The sequence below is a fragment of the Bidens hawaiensis genome, unplaced genomic scaffold (genome assembly GCF_021521415.1).
Source record: "Bidens hawaiensis isolate Kalapana, Puna unplaced genomic scaffold, B.hawaiensis_p1.1 tig00013983_1, whole genome shotgun sequence".
NCBI lineage: Eukaryota > Viridiplantae > Streptophyta > Magnoliopsida > Asterales > Asteraceae > Bidens > Bidens hawaiensis.
In genome coordinates this window covers 16,205-37,887 of record NW_027492197.1, presented here as the reverse complement: position 1 = coordinate 37,887, position 21,683 = coordinate 16,205, and the positions used below count along the sequence as shown (strand labels likewise).

Here is a 21,683-nt window from a genome sequence, read left to right as displayed (position 1 = left end):
ACCCTTCTCAAGAAGACACCTATGGGTTTCTAATAAGTTTTAACACACACCAGTCTTAAAAATCAAGTTTCCTTACATTCACCTAATTAATTATGAACTAGTTCCTTTATACGAAATCCTACCTTACAGTGCAGAAATCATAGGCAATTTAATATATTTAATTGACTCAATAGACAATATTAAATAATCAAACCTAGACGGACTCCTTACGAAGAACTAAATCTAGCCAGATTAATAAACAAAGACCTATCAATAACCTAGCACCTTACAGATATTTAGGTTAGCATCACACGTAGGTTTATTTGATTAAATAATATTATTCCTATGATCTTATCGCGAATCAATCATACCTAATAGCGACCTATCATATGACAAACAATAATCAAGGCAAGTATGGAATAAAACTCATCAAACAACCCTAAGTATCCATATGCGTCAATTTAATATAATTAAATCTTTTAACTAATTCATAAAACCATAACAGTTATATAAATCCCAAATCAATCATAACGTCAACATAGGTTCATCATATGCCTAGGCAGTTCATAAAGTCTAGCCAAACATCGTGAAATCAAAAACAACAAACTTAAAAGAATTCATGATGACAATAATGGAAGACGAAAGAAAATAAAAGATAGAACCCGTGAACTTCGTATTCAAACAAGGAGGCTTCACCAGATGATTCTTCACCTTCAAAGCCGTTAAAAATAGCAATCCTAAGCCTTCGAAAACCTCCAAATTCGTCTGGCTCCACCAGGGTATGTTTAAAGTTAAGTTTAGCGGTGTTCATATAGACTTTCAAGGCCCAAAAAACCCTAAATTCTTAGAATATTCTCGAAGATGGCCCAAGGTGTCGCGCGACGGGCTTATTCCCCCTGGCCGCACAGTGCGGCGTGCTAGGGGGTGGGCTAGTTGCCTGGTTCGGTCCGGTTCAATCCTAGTGCGGTCCGGTTCGTTTCCTGATCTTCCGATTCTCCTATTTGGCTAGTTTTTGCTTGTTTTTCTCCCTTTTTTCGACACGATCGATTCCCGGAACCTAAAATATACAATTATGTTAATAGTATACAAATCTTACATAAAACCGAGTAAAACTAATACAATATTAAATAAAATATACACAGGATTTATGTATATTTAGTATTATATCACTATGACATCAAGTATTATTCCGGAAAGGCTAATGTAGTTGCAAACGCCAGAAGAACGCAGAAGTCATCACGATGGTAAAGTCTTATAAGTTGATTATTAACTCAGATTTCTTTGGAGAAATCATCAAGATGCAGTTAGAAGTTCTGAAGTACGAGGGATTAATGAAGAAGAAAAGAATCTTTGGGCAGCATAACGATTTGATAGATAACACTCATGGTGTAAAGACCAGGGTTAACCGTATGTGGATTTCGCGCCATAGGAATCTTAGAGGTCGAATCCTAGATGAAGCCCATAAGTCTAGATACTCGATTCAACTGGGATCCAACAAAATGTATCAAGATCTGAAGAGAGACTACTGGTGGCCGGGTATGAAGAATGAGGTAGTGGATTATGTCAGTAAGTGCTTAACTTGCTTGCAAGTCAAAGCAGAACATCAGAAACCGTATGGAAAGATGCAACCATTAGAGATACCATAATGGAAATGGGAATAGATCACCATGGATTTCATAAAAGCTACCAAGAACAGCTAGAAATCATGATACCATATGGGTGATTGTGGATCATTTAACAAAAAATGCTCACTTCTTACCTATACGAGAGGCTATCTCGTCAGAAATTTTAGCTAATGCGTTCATAAGGGAGGTTGTGGCTAAGCATGGAGTGTTGTTGTCGATCGTATCTGACAGGGACACTCGCTTCACTTCAAGATTTTGGAAGAATTTCTATGAAGCCATGGGAACAAGAAAGAACATCAGTACGACGTATCGTCCTCAAGCAGACGGGCAGTCTGAAAGGACTATTCAAACCATTGAGGGTATGCTACGTGCTTGCGTGTTAGACTTTGGGGGAAGCTGGGATGATCTTTTGCACTTGGGAGAATTCTCATACAACAATAGCTTCCGTATGTTGGGGAGAGATTGGTCAGAAAGAGATTGGGAGTTCAGAAGTTATATAAGAAATATCTTCAAGATTTGATCAGATTAAGGCAAGGATGAAAGCTGCTCAAGGTCGTCAAAAGTCATATGCTGATAAGCGGCGACGACCGATTGAGGTTAACGTTGGCAACAATGTGATGTTTAAAGTCTCGCCATGGAAAGGGATTATTTGTTTCAGGAAGAGAGGAAAGCTGAGTTCAAGGTACATCGGACCATTCAGAATTGTAGCTCGTGTGGGTGAAGTGGCTTACAAGCTTGACCTACCCGATAAGGTAGAAGGAATTCACTCTACCTTTCATGTCTCTCACTTGAGGAAATGCCTAGCAGATGACACATCACATGTGCCATTATTAGACATTGAGGTCGATGAACAGTTGAATTGTGTTAAACAACCTGTAAGGATAGTCGACTATAAGGAGAAGCAGTTTTGTCATAAAGTTATTCTCTTGGTAAAAGTGATATGGAAGCACCGTAAAGGATCGGATGCTACCTGGGAAGTCGAAGAAGAGATGCACAAGTTTTACCGAGATTTGTTTAAGTAATACTTAGGTTTCGGGGATGAAACCTCTTTTAAGGAAGGTAGACTTGCAACATCCTACTTTTATTAATTAATAAATAAAGGAAATTTCGTTAATTTAATGGTGTGTTAGTGTTTAATTATATTGGGTATGGATTTGAGAATGGGCTAGGGAATGGGTATGGGCCTTAAGGCCCATAGTCTAGGAGTATATAAACTCCAAAAAGCTTAGGTACACCAAATTCTCACTCATTTTCCATCACATTTGTTCCCACCAAACACTCTCAAGAACACACAAACACTCTCTCAAACCCGGATCCAAATCCGAGTTAAATGAAGGAAGATTTCGTGTTCAGGATCATCAAAACAACAAGAAATACATCTAAATCCATGGGTTTGGTCCAGATCCGAACCAAACTAGAAATCTCGTAAGGTATGCTATGATGATAAGGGCAGGTTTTAGACACTGGTTGGTCTTAAGATTTGCTATGAGGGCAACTCGGGCCTCGTAGTGCTAGAAAAACGTAACCCTTGTAATAAATGGCCTAACGGGTGCGATGTGGGATGAACGAGTAGCATCCAGGCCATGTAAAAGTAAGTAGACAAAGTTGTTACGACTAAAACCCATTAAAAGGGTTAAATTGGGTCATAAGGAAGGGTCACGAAGGAAAAGGGCTGAAAATGGTAGAATAAAGAAAATGATGATTATGATCGCATGGAGACGAATCGCATTACACGTGCATGCGATGCGATTAGAATTCAACATGCGATGCGATTCATTGGCATGTGATGTGACTGGTTTGCATCCATGCGATGCGATTAAAATGTATCCATGCGAATGGTTTCTTAGGCGATCCAAATAGTTTGTATAACTCAACCCGATTCATTTTTCTGATGAATTTTGATAAAGGCTTATTAACGAAAATAAAAATTTTCCAACCTGATCAGGCAGTTCGACCCCAGCCAAAGGCTCTGCCCCTTGGACCCTGCTAGGGGCTGACGCCCCTAGACCCCGCTGCTAGGGGCACTGCCCCCGACACCCATTCGTTAGGAACTTCACTAACCCTAGAACTATGATATTATTAGGAGTAGTTAAGTGATGCTTGTAATTTGTACACAGTTACCCATGCCCAACTGGAGAAAGGCATCACCATCAGTTCCGAAAGAAATAGGATACATGTGAGTTCTAGCCCCTTTTCTCTGTTATGTTTTTCGGGGCTGCGTGCATACTCATATGTGTTCAAGTTAATACACTTACCCTAGGTGGTAAGTGTATGCTATATGAATGTCTTTGAATGATATATGATTGATGTTAAAGTGATGAATGAATGTAGAAAGGATTAGAAGTAAACTAGTAAACGTATATGAATATATGTATATCTAACGTATGTTTGTATGGTTATTCGATGCAAAGGGGAACCGGGCCCTAGTAATATCCGAGATAGACGTATGGTTGTATGGTTATTCGATGCAATAAAGGAACCGAGCCCCAATAATATCTGAGGTGGAAGGGAACCGGGCCCTACTAATATCCGAGGTAGAAGGGAACCGGGCCCTAACAATACTCGAGTAAGTAGGGCGAAATGCTCTTTAAAATGTAGAGATAGTACGTATGAAATAAACGTGTTAAAACATGAAAGTATGAAGCAATGAACGAATGTATGTGTGTATGTATGTATGAAAGAAAGATGAACTGATTGCGCACGTAACATGTATCTCCAGATACATATAAGTAAGTATGTGAATTTAATGTATGATTGCATGATTAACTAGAACTCACTCAGCGTAGCTGACTTTTAGTATGCATACAGACAAATAGGTTAAAGCAACTGGCTTGAGGAAGACGCATGTCATTGAACTATAGAAGCTAGCATCTTGAGAAGAATGTTATGATGTTATGTTGGTTAGGTCGTATTTTGCAAAAACAAATTTGAATGATGTTAATACAAGATTTAAGTTTTATGTAATGAATGGTTGACGTTTTAATTATTCCGCGAAAGTTTTAATTAACTCTGATATTTAGAATTGTGTTTATAAGTAAATCCAACACCCAATGTATAGCACCGAGAATGGTGCCATACAAATGAGTCAAATGATGAATTGATATTAAGACATGTCTAGGTTCATGAAATATATTCAAAACGACAAATGGCAAAAAGTTTGATTTTTGACAAGTTTAAATCCTTGGACTTTGATAAAATAAAATTTGAGAATAAATTACAAAAAAGTGTTTGCTATCTGGTCCGTAACATCGTAAACATAAAAAAATAAAAATCATAAAAATTAAATCACAAACATGAGTTAATAACATGAAATTCTATAATTTCTATAATGTGCATCAAATTATATCGAAATTTTAAAACGGTTTGGGTTTTGGGTTTGAAAATTGATGAATGTTGCAATGTGTGTGTGTTTGTTTTCCTCAATTTTTATATTTTACAATATTTAGTTTGCTTATGTACACAATCAGCCCTTGTACTTTAGTTAATATTCAAAGGCCACATTTATCCCTTTGTTTATTAACATTCCATAATCTAGTTAATTAGGTTAAGTTTCCTAGTTATCTTCATTTTTTTTCCAAATAAAACTAATACATGTATATGCTCATGTTTAATAGCCTATAATATTTTTGGGGTGCTACACATTGAGTCAGTCTATAGGGCCGTTAGGGTTTAATTATGTGATATATTTGGTACTCCGGTCTGCAGTGTCAGCATATTCATCAGCAATTATCGCTGACATATTTTGCAAAACTGTTTTACAAATAATTAGTAAATAAGTGTAGTAGAATGATGTGTTGTAAAACACACTTATTTTCCGCGCCTTTTATCTATGTATTATATTATATTTTATGTGTTTTAACTTGTTTTATATAGTTTTTACATATTAATCTTTATCTTGTAGGTTATGGGTGAAAGAGTGAAGAAACCAAGCTTTTCGAGGAGCTTACGAGCCTTATACACATGAGATTTCAAGAAACAACTCAAAGCCCGACCCGATTACATTTTGGAAAAGCCCAATTCTTACATTATATTATAATATACAAAAAAATAAAAATAAAAATAAAAACCCTAAGTCTTGGAGGCTGGCCGATCGCAAATATCAACAGGGAAAGAAAAGAGAAAAAAGTTTTTTCGAGCTAGGGTTTAAGTGTGTGGCGGCTAGGGAAGGAAGAAGAAGGCAAGGACAAGTCTTGGGATCAATTACCATCGGTTTTCACAGCCAAGGAGCAGCCCGGAACATCTCATATCCTTCCATCTTTTACATTGTTCGTACACTTTGATTTTCTTGCTTAATTGTTGATTTGTTTTGCAATTGATTGAGAGATTGAATTGTTTATGATATTTGTTGATCATTGAATGCTTGAATCGATGTTTGATATGAGTTATATGATGTTTTTAATGAGTATTCATGGCTGTCCAAATATGATTAGAGGCTAATCTTGTCGGTTCTACCTAGGAATGATTATTATTGTTAGGTTTTGATGAGTTTATTGGATTTTTTGATTGATAGATGTATATTGTTATTGTAAAGTTTGATTTAGACTTGAAATATGTTGTGTTTAGTGGCTAGAAATTATATCAATTTTATTGCTTAAACCCCCTTGCGTTGGTTGATTAGTTTTGTGTTGATTGATCGGTGCATTGTTTGATTCTAGATTTTGTGTTTAGGGTTTGTTTGCGGTAGGTACAACCGTAGGGTTTTGTTGCGTGAATTTGAGGTTAAAGTACAGCGGTTAGGCACCTTCTTAGAGACCGAGAGGTGATAAGAAGTTAGGGTTGTCTCATTGCCTTTGCATGCTAGAATTAGGATTGCGCGAGAGAGAGTTCGTTTCTTGTCAGGTTTAGGTGTTTTGAGCGACTAGTTGATCTATTTTGGTTTAAGTTGAATTGTTCCTCTATCCTTGGTTGTGTAGTATTCATTGCCATTAGGGTCGATGTTGGTGAGACCGAGAGGTGAGTCAACATTAGAACACGTTAACAATTGTTTCCCGGTTTGGTCGTTTTAGCCGATGAAGAGTAGTTAGGGTTTATTGAGTGAGACCGAGAGGTAATCCATTGAGCCCGAGCGATCCTTAGTCGTGTCATCTTTATGAGCCGGTGTCTAGATATCATCCAATCCATTAGCTTGTTAGGCCTACAGTTTGATTCAGACCTAGGTAGACGTTTTTCTCTATCTGAAGTTAACACGGTTAGTTCCCGTTAAGTTTGCTATTTTTGATAACTTTTGTTAGTTAATCCAGTTAGTCCAGTTAAGTAATTAAAAATCAAAAATCAATTAAATATTATTCTAAGGTAGGTCTTGTCTAGGGTTAGCAATCGTTAGCGTCTTACGTGTCTACGTGTTGGATACTCGGACTTCCAGGGTTATACTACTTGCGGCCGGTACACTTGCCGGTTGTGTGTGGTTTAGGATTTTCGTTTTATATTTAAAGCTTAGTTGTGAGGGTTATCCGACACACATCATAGAAGATGGATGATATAGCCGTTAGACGAATCTAATGCTCATTTTTTGTTAATATATAAAAGATGTAAATTATCGTTTTATCATCTTTAACGTTTTGTTAGACAATACCGGGTCTTTAATTCCAAGGTTTCTATAAATGAATATTTTAATAAAGCAAAGACTTTTGCCAAGCAGCACATACTTTGATATAATTACAAAGCAGGTACAAATTATTGGTCACACGCTTAGGCCCAAAGTTGGGGTGTGACAGTGGAAACGATGGCCATGGTGGTGGTGACATTGGTAATGGTGGAGGTGGTCAGGTGGCGACAGCAGCGGTGGTGATGCGATGATGGTGGCATTATTGGCATCCATGGTAATGTGGTGGTGGTGGTAAGGTTATGGTGTTGAGAAAGATGTTGAAAAATGGAATAAAATGGAAAAAGTAGTAAGGGATGCAGATGAATGGTTTTGATGTGTTTAAAGGAAATAATATCCTTACGTAATAAGTGTTTCCCTTCTTTTGATCAACCAACATCATTTTTTTATTCTCTCGTAATGATCAATTTCGTTCATTTATCATTTTTGTCTACCAAACAGTACCCTAATATCTATTTTGTTTACATTATTCAATTATAAAACTTTACCAATAATTTTCGTGTAGATAATTATATATATATTAATTTACAAATGTTAGTTTATCTCACATTTTTCTACTATTCACAACAAATAATATTATGTTATTACATGTTAGTTAATATTAGCTATTTATGACTTTAATTTTGGATATATAAAATGATGTTTTGACATTCAAATCATATATAAATTTGAAATAAAATAATAATGATGGATTGTTTTTATGTAACTCAAAACTGTCATTTATTGTAGTTTTATTTAATTTATGGCTATCTTAAATGTAAGCACGTCATCTTTATTGAATTAAATTTAAATAGTTTATTATTTTAATTTTAAATAGTTGTCAGGTATATGTAAGAATGCCACAGCAAGACGCGACTAAGCCAATTTCTTGATTGAACGTTGTCAACCGCGGTACGCCGCGTGAGAAAAGTACTAGTTTTCATTATTTATCACTTTCAGGCAGTCTAGCGTTCCAGTTTTTTGTTTACCATAATATTTTGAATTAATCTCATCATTTACTTGCATTATAAAATTGTGAGCTCATAACCTATTTTTAGTTTACGTTTTTTAAGCATGTTTTTTGGAACCAATTAAGCTAAGGACATTGCAAGGTAGAAGTAATTGAGAAGATTTCTAGATTATCTTTTGTTTTCATGTTTTTTTTAATCCTTAAACATGTACTAAAAACACAGCATAACGCTTGTTGAAATATTTGTGTGATGAATGCATTTTAGTATTCTCATAAACAAGAATGTAATAATGATGCAATGTGTTGTACATCTCGTGTTTCCTTTTTTTAACGGGTTGTTACAATTTGTATGAAAAAATTGAAGGTTTGAGTTGACGTATATAAGGTTTCAATTGATTTATATAATAATTCTTTCAATGTAACGAATATATTCGAATGTTCAAATGGTCTAATGATCATTGGAGGCAAGGGATAGTTGCCTAGTTGGGGAAAAGTCATAGGGCGGGAGTTTTTTGGGCGGTCTTGAGGAGGTGGGGCGGTGTCTCGCCGGGATTAAGCGTCCCGCTCCATATTGTCCACCTTAACCAAAGTATGCCTCTTTCTCTGCTTGTTCACTTTATTTTCCCGCTATTTTTTCTTCTTTTGCGTGTTTCAATTACGATACTCTTTCATTGAATAGTTATAACTCTTTTTTCGTTCTTAAGTTTTTTTATTAAAAGAAAAGAAAGAGAATGGAAAGAAAAATTAGGCTTTTTTTTCCTCTAAAACTTTCTAGTCAAATATGGCATGATTCTGAAGGAAAGTTTATAGCCATGTACAATATTACTAATTACCATATATTTTTCTTCTTATCTAACTCAATAATGAAGACATGATTGTAAAGTTACAATTTTTTTCCTATTTTTTTCTTTCTATCTAACTCAATAATGTAATTAACGCTTTCTTTTCTTTTCTTTTCTTTCCTTTTCTTTTCTTTTAGCTCGAGAATATCTTTTAAATAAATAATTTCTTTTCTTTTCTTCCCCTATCCAATCTTATCATTTCTTTTCCTTATATTTTAAATCCGAGAATGCAGTGTAAATTTATAGTTATATCTATATTACCAAATATATAATACTTGTTTGAGTCCCCTGTGTTACTGGGTTTATTTAAGTTTTTGTTTTTAACCGTTTTGTTATTTTATATTTTGTAGCGATAAATTTTATTCTTTTAATGTAGTTTTGCTTTGTTTTGATACGCATCGTTCGTTATATTTTTTAACATTTGGGCTCTTTCAATTGAGATGTGTAGGTTTTTTAGATTTTTAACAAACGAGCACAAACATGTTGATTTTTTTAAACAGACAAACATGAACAGGGATATTAGACTTATGAAGAACAGGCGGTTGATGTAGGTGACGATGGTGGTTGATACATGAGAGGGGAGGTTGACAATAGTGGGTGGTAATCGGAAGTTATGATAGACCATCGACGGAAAATATGTAGAGGAGAGAAATTAAATTAGGGTTTAATGATAAAAAGGTTTCAAAACTAATGAGATGATATAGCCCGTTTAAGGGCTATCCGGGTTTGGTGAAACCCATGACCCGCGAAAATTATTATTTGATGATTAAGGGTTATTTCACAAACAAATGAGATGCTATAAACTGTTTAAGAGCTATCTGAGTTTTGTGACACCTATGACCCACAAAAATTATTGTTTGATTATGAAAGGGTTTCACAAATAATGAGATGCTATAAGGTACTCATTTACGGGCTCTTCGGGTTTGATGAGGCACATACTCGTGAATTCGGCTTAAACGCATAAGAAACCTCAAATCACAAATCAAGCAATTTGATGGCTTGAGAGGTGGTGTAAAACAACCAGAGAGTAAGAGAATTCCCAACCCGTTCCATATCCCAATCTCTATAATTATACTAAAAAATACTATATTTATCTATGCTGTTCAATTAAATAATATTTTTTATACATTTATTATCACAGTTTTCTCTCCTCTACTCACAACCAATTCGACAAATATTAAAAAAAAAGTAGGGACAAACAAAGTTTTCCCAAATTTACAAAAAATCAATACATTTTCTCTCTCCACCATATAATTTACACACACAATCACTCAAAATTCTACCATATAATTTGCAAACACCCCTCATATAATTTTACGGGATGGGTTGAAAATACTTAACACATAAAGTTTTTTGGTAAAAATTTAGATAGATAAATAGATAGATGGAGATGTAAGCAAGCGTGTAATTTAGCAGCCCATGCCTCTTTGGAGACGTTACAATAAATCAGATCCTAATATAAGTCACTGCACTTAATATGACCCATTAATATCTATTATAACGTATTACAACTAAATATTACTTGATATAAAAAAGAGAAACTCTTATTTTGATCCCTTTAGTTTGTTGTTTAAAATGTTTTGATTGGATCAACAAACCTTTAACAATTTGAGTCATTATTAAACTTTCATATTGTAACAGTTTCCGTCTAATTGGTTAATGAAATCATACTTCTCTGATAAGACCTATCTAGATTAGGGGTATTTTTGTCAATTCATAATTTTTTTAAAATTCCTTTTTTATCTATTTTTCCTTACAACTAGATAAAAACTGTTAATTAATAATATAATATTATATATTATGTTAACAAATAGTAAATAATTATTATTATTATTATAATTGTTATATATTGTGTTAATAATTTATGTATATGTTAACGATTGTTATATATTATGTTAATATTATAATATTTTTTTCCAAATGGTAAACAAGCCGAGCCTAAGTCGAGCTTGAAAAGCTACAGACGAGCCAAGCTCGAGCTTTAGAAATAGATATCGAAACGAGATGAGCTTGTGCCCTGTGTAAATTAAACAATGTAACACCCCGGCTTAAGTAAAAACGCCCGAGTGTGACGTAAAGATTGCTCAAAACACATGTGACACTATTAAGTGGCAATATTATCATTAATTAAATCCCAACCCTTAGTTTCTGATTCGTTCATTTGGTTCCATGTTTGCTTGAATTAGTTGAGGGTTTTTGTTCTGCGGCTCAAGACGAATCAAATGCATGTATATGTTACCTGTTAATGTAACGTTTTGACGGTGAACGAGGTTTGGCTAGAAAATAAACTTTGGCGACCAACTCGAAGTTCCAGAGGGTATTTCAGATAGAGTAGAAGAATGGGACAAGTTTAGTTAGTGCCTGGGAGTCTATTCATATAACTAATTGGAGCATGTGATGATTATTATTCTTAATTGCATTTTGAAAAAGATCTGGCCGTTCCGAGGTTTAATTGGCCATAATGTGATGTTGTTACGAGTTATAAACAATGTTTAAAGATTACAGTTAGTGGAGCAAGATGCTACAAGCTTTTAATCGATTTAATGCACACGTTTTGGTTACGTTTTGAGTTCGCCGGAAAATATTATCTGTCGCCGGAGTTGGGGTCGGAAAAGCGGGAAGAGTAGAAGAGGGGCTGATGGGTTGGGATTATTATATTGTAATTTGAATTAAATTTACAACTATGCCCTTGTACTTTTAATATATATTAAAATATAATTTATATTATATTTACATATTACACCTTAAACTTTCAAATGTCATATAAACTAGTTAAAAATTAATGTATTTGGATTATTTTCATCTTATACCAGATAGTTTGCGAATCAATTAACTTAAATAACTTTAAACCTCGGTGTTTAGTGATTTGAAAAAAATGAAAAGAAAATGAGCGAATGATAATCGAATTATCATGATCATTATATTAAAGATGAACGTATAACAAAACAATATCGAAACGACATGACAAGTGGATTTAACGAATGCAAAGCAATAACGAATGTCACATAATCATATGTAACAAAATTTAATTATATATATAAATATATATATATAATTATAAACAAAAACCAAAAATTCGAAATGGGTTCAGGTTTGAAAAGCAACGAATGTTACAAACGAGCCTCGGCTCGTTTACGCTCTACAGTGCATTATACAAATATAAGAGACCTGCATAAGCAAGCCAAGCCCGAGCCCGAGCTCAGCTCATCTAACTTGGACAGGGCTCGAGCTCGGCTTGTGAGTAGTTTTTCAAGCTCTAGTTCGTCTTGAGCTCGACTCGTTTTCTATATGTTAAGAATTATTACAATATTAACATAATATATAACAATCATTAACAAAATATATAGAGTAAAGTGCCATTTTCGTCCTTGTGGTTTGGCAAATAATGCGGATTTAGTCCAAAAAGTTTATTTTTTGCATACGGACCCTCCACATTTCTCAATTCTTGCCAATTACACCCAAATCACTAACCTCGTTAAATTTAATTGTTAAATCAGGGGTAGACATGTCTTTTCACTGTTTCTTTATTATATGAGTAAAGTGCAAAAATCGTCTCTGAGGTTTGGTTATATTTGAGAATTTCGTCCAAAAATATTTTTTTTCGAGTAAAGTGCCATTTAACGTTAACTCAGGGGTGTTACTGTCATTTTACATATTTGTTTACATTGTTAATATTATTACGCTGAGCTAAACCCCTTATATGACTAAAAATAAAGAAGAATAATCAAACGGATAATATATTGGATTCAAACATGGGAATCGTGAAATGTTATATATGTTAGGGATGAACAAAATCGGTACCGGTACTGAAATCGGTACCAAGGTTTTGAGTTTTCAGGACCGGTACAGTACGGTACCGGTATTTCCCGAATTCAACCTCAAATACCGGTACTGTCCCGGTACCGAACTGAACATTTCGGTACCGGTAACAGTACCAAACATTTGTGATTTTCGGGATCGGAATTTTGGGTACTGTTACCGGTCGGTACCGAGCTCATCCCTAATATATGTCATCAAACAAACACATAATAACAATAATGTAAACAAACATGTAAAATGACAGTAACACCCATAAGTTAACGTTGAATTTAGACCGAGTTAACAATTTGTACGAAATTGGCAACGGTTGGGAAAAATCGAGGGTCTACTTGGGAAAAAAAATATTTTTGAACGAAATACGCAAATATAACCAAACCTCAGGGACGATTTTGGCATTTTACTCATATAATAAAGAAATAGTGAAAAGACATGTCTGCCCCTAACTTAACGATTAAATTTAACGAGGTTAGTTATTTTGGATGTAATTGGCAAGAATTGAGAAACGTAAAGGGTCCATATGCAAAAAATAAACTTTTTGGACTAAATTTGTATTATTTGCCAAACCACAAGAACGAAAATGACACTTTACTCAAATATATAACAAAAAAGTTTTCGTTTGCTATGTGCTAACATAATACATAACATCATAATATTAATTAACAATTATTATAGTTTTTATCAAGTTGAAAGAAAAGAGGATAAAAAGAGGATTTAAAAATAATTATGAATTGACAGATTGTTAGGATTTATTAATCGAACCAAAACAGTTAAAATCAAGAAACCAAAGAGATTAAAATCAGAGTTCTCTCTATTAAAAAACACATATATAATTATAAACCATGCATACTCGTTACAACACATTAAAACCTAATACTACCCATTTGAACCCTTCATTACAAATTTCAAGCAAATATAAGTAGGTTCATCCAAAAATACCCTTTTGAGGCCTTATATAAAACATTATAAACTTAAACTTAATTAAGTTAAAGAAAGCCATCAACTTCATTTGCATCCATTACATATACATAAAAGTAGTAACAATAACTTGGTGGCCAGTAATTAATACTTTTTGATGAAATCATGAATGATAGCGGTGGATTCTTAAGGTTTTTCCTGATGTAGAAAGTGACCAACACCTTTCATAACCACAACTTGTTGAAGCAATGGCACATCTTTCTTGAATCCACCATTATGCACATACTCTTTAATCCCTGGTGTTGTATACACCATGTCCTCATCCCCCACAACATATAGCACGCGTACTTTTATTTGCGCTTCGGTCCATGCAGCTGTAAGCTCCCAGTTCCTAAGTCCATAGACAAAAAACAGTTAGCGCAATCAATATATATATGTGTGTGTGTGTATGTATATATATATATGTGTGTGTGTGTGTGTGAACATCAATTGACACAACAGATACGAACCGAAAGACATAAATAGTTGGATAAAGATTTCTTTGAAGATTTAGCTTATATCAGAGAGTTTTTTCTTGCATCAACATTAATGTTTCTTTTGATACTATGATTCCTACATCATCTATGTGTGCGTGTATGTGATATAGACCATAAACCTAACGTGGCAATTTCAACACATAGCATAAAATACCTAGGTATAATCTTTTATCATTTTTTGTTCAGAATTTGGTGGATTTGGAAACTGGAGACCGTCCTAACTTTATTTAACTTTGAGCTACGTACTATTGGCCGGAAGGTTGCAAGCCAGCCATAAAGTTATGGCCAATAATTAGGCAAAAACAACCACATTAATTAGAGCGAATGTGATGGGGCTAACCCTATGTCACATTCAAGATCTACTTAACCCAATCATATAACCTTATACTTTATTCAATTATGATCATGATCACCAAGTCAACCATTTGACAAAATGATAAGTTGGTTGGGAAAACTAACAAATCAAAAGCTCGATAATAGTTTAGGCCTCCGGTGAAGCCCGTTCGGTCAAACTTGTCAACATTATACTTAATATCATCTTCAGAAAGCCAAGGAGGCAATGGAAGCGACCCATTCGAAGCCTTTAACCCGAAGGGATCCGATTTAGGCAAACAAGGTGGTCCTCGTGTCCTATCTGTTAGAATTTTCTTTATCACTTGTGATGTTTCATAGCTTTTTATCTCATCTTCTATCACTCCAGGTTCCTAAGAGTTTAAAAAATAATATAATTAAACATGTTAAAAGAATGGATAATATATGTATGATGGCCCATGCTACAATAAAGTCACTCTCATGTGGTTTATAAGAGCATCTCCACCGGTGTGTTTGTGGAGGTTTTTGTTGACATGGAATGGTGCAAACAAAGTATACGAGTGGAGACAAACGTTTGTGAAGGTTTTTGTTTGTATTCTCAAACGTTTGAAAGTTGGGTTTGTAGTAGCCCCAACACAACCACTACACACAAATCATATATATATAGGATGCTCTAATGTTTTCATACCAGTAACACAGTCTGGTTGGCCTTTAATTTTTTATGACATAAAACCAGTTTCATTTAGTTTCACACAACAATAAATATGTCAGGTGCTATGAATAACTGGACAGCTGTATTTAGTTTATATTTTCTTCTAATCTTAATCTTAAACTCACATCATGCATGTTTACTCGTTATGCACCGTGCTTAAAATGTGACTTGAAAGTGATATTGTTTTAACACCTGAATTGATACCATTTACTAACAATAGTTATATAAAATATAAGGGTGTTGTGACCAAGAGTAACAAATTGTAAAAAATAAAAAGAAAATAAAATAATAATTAACTAAAATAGCAAGAAATTAACAGCACGAAACCTAGTAATTACGGTTGCTAAAAGAAGCTTAAAATATATAGCATAAAAACATGAAACTTTCCTAGGACAACTAAAGAGACAAGAGTATAATACCTGAAACCTGCAAATATAGTAATCATCACCAAAAACCATTTTCAATGTTTCAACCGGCTTCATCTTCGGATGCCTTGGCCGGTACGGAACCGACATGCACGCATAAGCCTTCACTTTTTCGGGCCTAAACATGCACAAATACCATCCTATAATGGCACCCATGTCATGTGTCACCAGGTACACAGGCTCACCGCCCATCGAGTCTATGAGCGCCACCAGGTCCCCCACGACATGGAGACACGTGTAGCTCGTTGCGGACGGTGGAGCATCCGTGTCTCCATAGCCGCGGAGGTCTGGGGCAACGCAGCGGCAGGGCCGCCAAGGCATGGACCTGGTGGCGCCATGCATACCAGAGCTCGGGGAAGCCGTGAAGGAAGAGGATGATAGGACCGACGCCCTTTTCGGCGACATGCATGTTGATTCCGTTGACTCTAAGGGTCCTGTTCTCGATGGGTTCTTCCATGGCACAAGTAAGAAGAGGTTGTAATAATGGAGACTAGTGAATTATTAAGTTTGCTTTCTTTTTTTATTTAGGAAATTCGAATCTGTATAGGAAAACGATTCCGTTTGACGGTTTAGACTTTAGACAACGAAATCCCTAACATTATATTTATATTTATATCTACCTGTATATTCTAATAAAGTAAAATAAACGTGAACACTATGTTTTAGTTAATTCTCACAATTTTTTTCATTTAAAAAATAATATACCCTAATATATGTAATAAATCAATAATAATTCACTTTCCTTTTACACTATATTTTTATAATATCTATATGTTTTTATAAATATAAATATTAACATATTATTTTACTATATATTTCAAAATACTTGATGAATTTCAAAAATCAACAACAAATCATATTTCTCAAATGAAAATTGTTTCGGGTTTTTTGTGGAACTTAAATTTGATTTTATGGGTCAAAAGTTGGTAAATAGATTATTTGGTACAAGTTAACTGCATTTAGGTTAAAATTTGTAACGGCTCAAAAATAAAAATTTTGAGTATTTTTAAAAGTTTGAGAATGCAAAATAGATTTATCATTAAATTTGTTATGGATTCAAAGTGTTGACTTTAAAATGTTAAAATTATGAAAGTTAGAAGTTTAAACGTGATTCGGGTTTCAAATTTATTTTTAAGGGCATTTTTTGAAATAGTCAAAAGGTTCGGGATTTGACAAACTGACTATTTTTCCCCAACTATTAAAATATAAGAAAATATTGCGAACACTTTCGACGTGTCACCCCCATGCCTATCAATGCTTCTAACTTTTATCAAATTTGAAATATTTTTGTCAATATTAATTTTTCCTTCAATGGTGATCAGAACGTTGCATGGGAAGCATGTTATGCAAAACTATGCTCAAATGAATATTCACAAATTTGAATGGGTTAACATGTTATTTTTTATGTTGTCATTATGGCAAAGTCGAAAAGTCCTCTGAAACTTATCAAAAACTTTTTCATGGTGTAGCTCAGAAAAACATATCTCTTGAAGAGCATCTATTGTTACAATTTAATATTCTACTTTCCTTTGATGGGTGATAAATTGATAAATATATCTATAAAGGTAACGCTCCTTTTGTATTTTGGCTGAGTGGTTAGAACTATTATCGTATGGGAAGCTTTATTTCCGAAATTGATTCATAACCAAAAGTCTTTCAATTATACATATATGGCACCGAGAATGAATTTTTCAATAGAAAGAAAGTATTCCCGGGTACGTTTTTGCACGGACATTTTCATTTAAAAAAAATCATTTTGTGATATATATAAATAAAATCAATTTATGTACACATTATATAGATACAAGCATAGATGTAATACATTTTTTCATATACGATATGTAATTGTTTTTTTTACTTATAATTTTATAATTTGAATTATACCGTGTGTGACACGGACTCTAAAACTAGTTTATATTTATATTTGAGGGTTTAAGAAAATGGTGGCCTAATAAAGACAGACCGAATGACAAATCATTTACGTTTTATGTATTAAATGGGTTACGATGAAAAGTGATAATAATAATAATAATCATCTGTTGGAAAATTTTAATAGTTAGAATAAATTCACTTTTTTTTTTGGAAATTAATAACTATATTTACATTAATTATATAATAAAGAAAAATTGGTTTTTATTGGTCCCAACTATTTCATTTTTGTTGGCACTGGTCTCAACTTTTATTTTGGCTGGCAAATGTCCCAACTTTAACATTCGTTTCTTCCACCTGTCCGCGACTGACGGAGTATTAACTTCGTTATGTTTTTGCTGATGTGTCCATGTGAGTTGTCAAAAAAAACGTTACGTGGCAGCCACCGTGGAACCGGAGAATCAGAAACCCCTACCGGACTCCGACCTCTCACCCATCGCCGCCATTAAACTCAAACCCACCTCCCCACACCACCGTCCCACCGCCACTCCTGCCACCCCCCACCACCACCGCCCAACGCCGCATCGGCCACCGTCACGTTCATCATTTATGGCCACCGTATCCATCATCATCTCATACCATTTCCGGCCATTTTATTTTCATTATGATGATGATGGTCTGACAAATTCATAGTCAGACCACCGTGAATAAAGGACCGTCGGTTTACCCTAAATAAAATGGTCTGTTAATTCGTGTGTCAGCCTTCATCTCCGGCCGGGCGGCCGGCCACCATCATCTTTGTGCATCACCACCATCATGCTTGCAGAGTTTTGAATCTGCTCGAGCCGTCTTCCCCATATTCGTTATTCATCTCAGTTCGTATCCAATCGCCTTGTCCCGTTTTTCTGGCGACCCACCCCCCGTGTTACGATTTAGGAACCTGATTCATATATGATAAATTGGGGGGTTTGACGCGTTGGTGGTGAAGAATTCAGATCTTGGAGGATGGCAAGCGATTTCTTTCTCTGGTAGCCGGAAAAGAACCGTCGCCGGAGTTGGTGGAGGAGAGAATTGGGGATTTTGATTATGAATGTAAAATTGTTATATAAAACTAATATCTGCCATGTCATATGTTTTTGATAAGTAGGATGGACACGTTAGCATTGACATAACGGAGTTAGTACTCCGTTCGTCGCGGATTGGTGGAAGAAACGTATGTGAAAGTTGGGACTGTTGCCAGCCAAAATGATAGTTGGGACCAGCGTCGACAAAATGGAATAGTTGGAGCCATTAAAAACCAATTTTCCTATAATAAATTATTTCCAGTGTTCTACTTAGTGAGAGTATCACAACAAATCAAACAACTTTCAAAATAAAGCTAATATAAATGAAATATCGATTTTTGAAGTTGAGTGGTCATAAATGAATAATATGAAATTTTGTGGCCATTAACACAATATATTTATACCAAAACGTAAAGCATCATCTTAAAAAAACAACTATGTGAAAATAATAAAACTTACTAAGATAGAGTCATTTAAACTAAACCATATTGTATTTTTGAAAGGAAAATAAAAATAATTGATTCTCTATGAAACTAAGGTTCAAGAGAAGAAAATGTAAATAATGAGATGTTGTACAAGAGTGCAAATCAATAAAGCATGTGGAAATGAGATGTGGCTCAATGGTAGAGCACTTACTTTACTAGTAAGAGGTAGGGGGATTCAAAGTTCAAACATCACTATCGCCAATTTATATGGAAGATATGAGGGATGACTCTGGCTTGCCAGGGTTCGAGTTCTGATCTCACCCGGTTTTACCGGCTTCTCGCTGTCGTGCCGTTTGGCGGGCGTGGGGGTCGGGTTTTATCCGGGTAATCCCTCAATAGGTGGACCGCTAGGGGCTCCGTCCGTCCGGACTAGTGGCCGGCTCGGGCTACCTTTAACCAATGGGGGCTGCGTACGAAGTATCCGGCTTTACTTAGTCGGTCGTTCGAAAATAAATAAAGCCTGTGGAAATGAAAACCTAAAGTCAAAAGAAAGTGAAATATGGTGATAGAAAGTTAGAAACGAACCCTTTTAACGCCTAAGGAATTGAAAACCTAAAAAGAGAATAAAAGTGAAATATGGTGATGGAAAGTTAGTGTAACACCTATGCATTTTCATGTATGAAATCACTAGTCTTTTATACTCGTATTTAATAAGGTCCATGTATTAGTTCACCATCTATATTATTATGGAATCATATATTATTTATTTCTGGTTATTAATATTATTTTCATATACACAATTACATGTTTCTATGTACATTTAGTTATACATGATTAATCGTTAACGTGACACGTTTAACCAGGAATGCCTAGATTTAATATTTGTCATTGTCAATTTTATCCTAAAGTAATTTTATTTATATCCTTAAATTCAAATTAAGAATAACCTTCTAGAATATTCTATTCTTGATCTCCAAGATTAGCCTTATCCAAATTTGAATTCAAGTCCTAGTCAAATTCTATCTCTAATTCATCATAATCTCTTCTCTAAACACCCCTATAAATAGAACTCTCTAGCACCCCTAAAATTCATTCCAAACCTGCATATTCCAAAGCCCCAAGGTTGAAAATTCGTGATCATCATCCTCTCAAAGATTCACAACTCGTTTCCTTCCTAGTAAGTTCTAATTTCTGTATAATGTTTTGTTCTTTCATTCTGCAGAAAAACCTTTTATTTCAACGCTTAGATCTCGATCAAAATATATCCAAATCATGAATTTCAAAAGCCTAAATTGGTTCTTTATGTGTCTAGTATCTCTGTAATTTTTGGTGTAAAATTTTATAAACTTTAAAAACGTTTTATTATTTTTCTTTAACAAAGGGTCTTGCTGAAAATCCTAACAGATAACTTTAGCCTCAAAACGAATGTCATAACTCACTCATGTTTACGAATTATGACCCAATTTTTGGATATATTGTAGACCTTCTAATTATAAAATTATCCAACTAGAATCTCCTCAATTTGTTAAAGTATCGATTTTTAGTTATTTTTCTACTAAACTGACTCAGAATCAAACCCCTCGGTAGTCTATGAATTTTATATTTTTTTATAAACACTTAAATCTTATAAAAAATATACATGTTAAAAAACTCATACGGTTACAAGATATAAAATGTTCGTAATCTAACTCAAAGGTTTACTATTTTTAAAAATTCGTGTCTTGAACAGTAAACAACCTATTCTTTTCTAGAAAAGATAATCTAAAACCCTAAACCATAAAGTATCACTTGAAACCCTAAAATCCAATTGTACTTCCAAACAAACACCAAGTCTATAGATATCCAACCAAGGGTTCTGTCACCAAGGCTACGGCCTAAGGAAAAACCAAGTGGCGTGTCCGGGCGTGAATGGGCCCACTTACCTTTTCCTGGGAACCTGAGGTTGGAGATTCTATTCCACCGAAATAGGGTCACATTCTAACAACTTTCTTGATCATTAGGGCTCTAAACAAAAGCGTTACAAGTCTCAATTCATCAACGAAGGTGAGTTCATAGCCCCTTTTACATGCTTTTAAACGTTTTATACTTCGGGGTGGAAACATGCATAATCAATTTGTTTTACATGTTATTTGATTCAAGCTTTATTCATGATATTCATTGTGTGATTATTACAAGTGTATACTTAATCGCATGTACAACCATTAACTTGTTAAAGCCCGTGGTAGTATGATGATAGATTTATTGGCCCGACCCGCCCACGCAGGCCTTAGGTAGAGGCTTGTGTGTTCAGAATCCGACGATCGTTAAACATTAAACATAATAGTCTAATCGTGGATTAGACGACTCGCTAAACGTGTCAAAGGTTTGGTTGTAATCACAAAGTATACAAAGTAACTTAACACATATGGATTGCTTTCAACTTAAAATTTATTTTATTAAAACCTATGTTCTCACCAACTATTTTTAGTTGACACTCTCGCATGTTTTTCAGGTATTGGAAATTTGTTTGTTGAAGATTACTTGATGCAAGATATAGGATTGCATGATTGGACCTAGATGACTATAAAACAATTCATTGTATCTCTGCATTGCTTGATATTAAATTAAAT

The 21,683-nt window shown here is 34.5% G+C and overlaps 1 pseudogene across 1 annotated transcript; it reads right to left on the bottom strand.

Moving 5' to 3' along the window:
• Positions 1-13,875: 13,875 nt before the first annotated feature.
• Positions 13,876-16,173, bottom strand: LOC143545579 (epoxide hydrolase 3-like; annotated as a pseudogene). Its single transcript, XR_013137454.1, has 3 exons — positions 15,711-16,173; positions 14,727-14,971; positions 13,876-14,122 (listed from the first exon to the last, which is right to left on the bottom strand). The product of XR_013137454.1 is annotated as an epoxide hydrolase 3-like (transcript).
• Between the last annotated feature and the right edge of the window lie 5,510 nt (positions 16,174-21,683).